A 5,242-nucleotide genomic window follows, 5' to 3' on the forward strand; every position below is an offset into this window, starting at 1 on the left:
GCAAACACAACAGAAACGTCTGATCATTTAAGAAGAAACCCAGTCATACGTTTGGAATCTGTATTCAAACTTCACATGCAATGAGGACAACATTGTGCTAATACAATTGATTGGCTGCTGCACTTACTGGTTGCCTAATATAAAGGTATTTATTTATTTGTTTATATAAATAATTATGAAAATCGCAATGAAACTGTGTTTGGAACCGTCCCTATAGTGTTGCAGTCAGACGTAACCTTTCACTTCTTTCCATACCGCTGGTTCTCCTTGTATACCTGGGCTTCCTCCTCGGCAGTAAACTCATTTTGATGTTGAAGTTCTTGCAAATGTCCTTAGAAGTTTTCCACTTTATAATTGTGAACACTCTTGTGTGTAACAGCAAATCTTTAATGTGTAAGTAGTTAGCAGCCAGAATAAATTTAAGAAGTGTTCCTTGGTCAACTTTCAGGAATTCTTGATCCCAAACAGAGTTATCATCTATCACTTTTCTTTGTTCTCATTATCCGCAGGAGGAGGAGGGTCATTCTTGGGGTGGGTAAACCATGGAATGAGTTTTTAAAATATGGCTGCATTAACATGGGTTGAAGGGTTATCCTGGGCATTGAAGGATGTTTATTGGCATCCCTGGCAACCATTCTTCAGATGCCAGTAGCACCTCCCTCCCCACCCCCACTGAGAAACTTGTCACATTTACAATGGAGTCACTTGTGTCAAACCCTCACAAGATGGAATAAAGAAAGGCCTCCAAAGAGGAACCTGATAATTGTCTTCTTCATTGTCCATTCCCAAATCTTCCAGCATTCCAGTCAGAGATTGGAAATTTATACCTCAAATCTCTCTCTATCAGACCTCTGAAACTTAACTGAAGGCATGGTGTTCAGTCTCAAGGAGATGGTGGCTGGAGGCTGACAGGGCTGGGGCAGGGCCCATCCAAGGAGAAGAGATAGTCAGAGGACAAGACCACTCTGGATTTTTAAGATAAATATAGTGCTTTGTTAGTGTGGAAAGGAACTATGGAGATAAAGTAATCTAATCTCCAAAATGAATAATGAGAAACTGATGTCCAGAGAACAAGAGTCTAGAACCAAGATGTCAAATGATTGCTTTTAAAAATTATCTTAGATTCTGTGTTTGATTCGTGAATGAACCCAAATGATAACAGTCCAAGACAGAAAAAAAAAATGATAAATTGCAGGGACCCATAATCTCTGTGCATCTTAATACTCCACAGGTGTTTAAGGGCATCATCTCCATATTTAATGTTTAATAAAGCATGAAGGTTTTCTACTTAATAGCCTTCTTATGCTGTTCTTTGGAAAGAATTATGCAAGCCATTTGTTTCTTCAGCAATTACTTTATAGACTTAAGTAAATTTAAAAAGATTCATCTTTATAATCCTTGTCCCATAACTCTTCCCCCCACAGTTCAAACTTAAATGTGTGGAGTTTGGAATCTTTTGGTCACAGATAGCTGAGGTTAAAAGGAGTGGGACAGGGTTTGAAACTTGATAAAGTGTCTGAGTTTTGTTATGGAATGAGGTAATAGCAATCTCTTGATATCAGGAATAGGAATTGCCTCTCCTTGGTGAGTCAACACGATAAGACTTCTCCAGAATGGCAAGTATTGCCAAATTTGGATTTTCACCATTTATGAAAGCTCTTTGTAAAGAGAGAAGTAATTTTTTTTTCCAAAATACTTTGTAAAAAAAATAGAAAAGAAAAATCTGAAGTGATCATCTATGAGTTAGTTTCTGTATTTCACTGGTTCTCAATCAGGGACAAACTTTCCCTCCAGGGGACATTTGACAATGTCTAGAGATATTTTGGGCTGTCATGATTAGTGTCAAAGTCAAACAAAGATATAGAGATGAATTTCCGTGCAAAACAAAGATAGGGTGGCTAATCAGGACACAAATATACAAGCCAGGGTAGCCTCTGATACGTCTGAGAGCAAAGGAAAGTTGAGGTTTTTATTGGGTAAAGAGAAAGCTGACTGGCACTTTTATGAGAGGGCTGGTGAGCTGATTGGCAGGTGGCTCCAGTTAGCAGGTGGAGGGGTTGTACAGTCAGAGCAGTCTGTTTCACTGAGGAGGGCAAGTGTTCTTGTATAAGTGGCTTCACGTGACCGATGTAGAAGGCTGTGGTTTAGAAACTTTGCTTGTGACAATTCCTGTAATCAGGCACATTGTGCACAAGAAATCTCCCTTCACGGCCTCCCCTGGCTTCAGGTTGTCAGGTTTGACCCAGTGGCACCATGTTGAATCTGACAACTTTCTTGGTTGGGTGGGAAGTGTTACCGGCCTCTGGAGGATAGAAGCCAGGGATCCTGCTAAACATCCTACGATGCACAGGGTAACATGTTTCCCCAATAAAGATTTATCTGGCTTAAATGTTGATATTTCTGAAAATGTCTTCTTTTTTAGAATTTGAACAGTTTATAGAACTGACGGTGATCTGGTGGCCCTGATTTGTGTAGTATGACACGGTTGAAAGCCAGCACGTGCCAGGTCCATCCCGCCAATGTTCTTGAAAGCACACTTTGGCGAATCAGAGGGGGGATTGTTGACCAAGTCTTCTATCTCCTGACTTCTCGAAATACCTTGCTATGGAATCAGAATCCCTTACAGCATTTTACAAACATTGAAATTGTGGACACTACACAACTGCAAAAAAAAAAACATGACATAAGAATAACCCAAAACCCCAAAGAAAATGGCCGAACTCTTAACCTTTTCACTCGCCCCCCATAAATATTATCAGAGTCAGTCTGCTCCCTCGCTAGCCTTTTAATCATTAAAAACAAGTAAACAAGGGCAAGAAGGAAACACACTCCATTCTCCTCCTGTCTTAAGCCTGTAAAACTATAGTACATTTGGGATAAAGTATTCTGCAATTTATGACCACTTTAGTTTACTACAGAAGAGAAACGTCAAACATCTTTATCTAATTTATGAAGTTGTACATTGTCCAGGTTTGGTTGCCGATTGGAGCATATTTGCCCTTTCCCACATATTTGAATAGAAAAAGAACAGATGTATTTGTCTCCTTGTTGTCCTCTGAAGTGTTCATTTGTAGTTGTTCAGTTAGTACCATCTTTGTAGTCTGCACTGTTCTTGTTTCCATAGAAAATATGTAGTGCTACAGCTTCTTTAAAAGGTGACCTGTTTGTTCCTACTAAATTGAAATTTCTTCCTAGGGGACTCTAGTTTCTTCTTTTTCTTCTTCCTTTCTCCTGGTTTGGGAGAGGAAATATAAGGTCAAGAGGAAGCCACACACGTAGGACATGTGTGTTTAACCCATAGGAAATGTGTAGTGCTGTACTTTGGATATAAAATGTCCCCCCAAAGGTCCATATGTTGAAGGCTGGGTCCCCAGCTTATGGCGCTATGGGAGGTGGTGGAACCTTGGCAATGTAGGGTATAGTAGAAGGAAGTTAGATCATCGAGGGCATGTCCTTGGAGGGGATTTTGGGGCCTGGCACCTCCACTTTTTTTTGGCTATCCAGCCTTGAGGTGATCAGATTCCTCCACCATGCACTCCCACCATGATGTACTGCTTTGCCACAGCCCCAAAAGCAATGAGGCCAACCAACCGTAGACTGAAACATCCAAAACTGTGTGCCAAGATAAACCTTTCCTCTTTTTAAGTTGATTATCTCAGGTACTTTGTTATAGTAATAGAAAGCTAACTAATACAAGTGGGTTCCTTTATTTTATATGGTTGTTTTTAAATTATTTTAAAATTAAAGATTATTTTTAAATCTGTATGGTATAATACATTACATAGAATGTTCATGTGTTCAACCCATTCAGTACAATCAACATTATCAATAATATTCCTGATGGCTATGATGTACAGCAGTGTGTTGAATTTTCCTTTGTGTTATTTAATTTTAAAAACAACCCCGTGATTCAGGTGGTATTGTTATCCCCATTTTTACAGAAGAGGAAATAGGGCTCTTATGGTTTAGGTATGAGGTATCCACCAAAAATTCCCTTCCACCGGGATGTTCTGCCTTCCCTTTTGCACCCAGAGTTATGGAGTTTGTTGACCTTGGACTGAACCTCTGAAACCATCAGCCAAAATAAACATTTTTTCCTCTGTGTTTTCAGGTCTTTTAGTCACAAGAACAATAAAATATCTGATGGAAACAAAGGCTTAGAAGGGTTATGAAACTACCTTCATATCCTTAGGTTCTGATAGGGAGTGGTGGAACTACCTCCTGTCCTATCCGATGCTAGAACTTCACTGTGAACCATGCAGCTACCCCCCTGCCTCCACATTCTTGAAGCATCTATTCCCATCTATTCCAGGCCAGGCTAGTAACTCTTTTTCTTTTTTTTTTTTTTTTTGGAGGGATGGTAGTGCTAGGGATTGAAACCAGGGTCTTGTGCATGCTAGGCAAGCGCTCTACCCACTGAGCAATACCACTAGCCCTGTGTCTGGGGTTTTAAACATGAATGACCCAGTGCCTTCCTTCGAGGAAATTCACAGCTGAGTGAGGGATTGGATACATAGATAAATATTTGAGCTCAAATGTATGCATAGATCTTGCACCCACAGGACATCTGAACTAGAAACCTGGCCAGGTATCCCGTAACATGACCCCACCACAGGGCCTCTCTCTTCAACTACCCCATATCCAGGAACCACATGTCCATCTGGGTCTCTGTGCTTCAAGGGGATTCCCTGACCTCAGAGAGAGGTGGAAACAGGACAAGAGGGTGGTCAATGCTTCCCCATGCAAAGTCAAATCTAAGAAATGCCAGGTTCAGATGATGTTGCTACTCTCAAGATACTTGAACGAAGTAGACTACAGTCTGATTCCTAAATGCACCTGAGGGAGGGATGGTAGGTTACCTCGAATGATCCTGTGTGGGTTAGTGATGGTTACTGGAAAATTCTCTGGGATTCAAGTGGCTTTGGAACTTCCCTGAGATCACTGAACAGATCTTGCATTTTACAGGTGAGGACGACTGGACTTTTCTTCAATCAGGCCTCCTTGTAGAAAGGAAAGGAGTTTGATTAGCTTGGCCAAGAGCCTCTAATCTGTAGAGTGGGATTTGAAGTCAGTAGCCCATGAGCAGGTTCAGTACTCTTAATCAGAGGCTCACGTACTCTGGTTGAAACACAGCAGGACTGGCTTGCCCATCTTGTAGCTGGCCGACCTCAGAAAAGGTTCTAGACTGTCTGTTTCCAGTCAATGGACTGCCACATCCGGCACTTGCTCTTCCGCTCAGCTG

General features: G+C 41.1%; 1 pseudogene; it reads right to left on the minus strand.

Annotated features, from left to right (window-relative positions):
- Positions 1-239: 239 nt before the first annotated feature.
- On the minus strand, positions 240-872 carry LOC107141117 (annotated as a pseudogene).
- Between the last annotated feature and the right edge of the window lie 4,370 nt (positions 873-5,242).

The sequence above is a fragment of the Marmota marmota genome, unplaced genomic scaffold, assembly GCF_001458135.2.
Source record: "Marmota marmota marmota unplaced genomic scaffold, marMar, whole genome shotgun sequence".
Taxonomy (NCBI): Eukaryota; Metazoa; Chordata; class Mammalia; order Rodentia; family Sciuridae; genus Marmota; species Marmota marmota.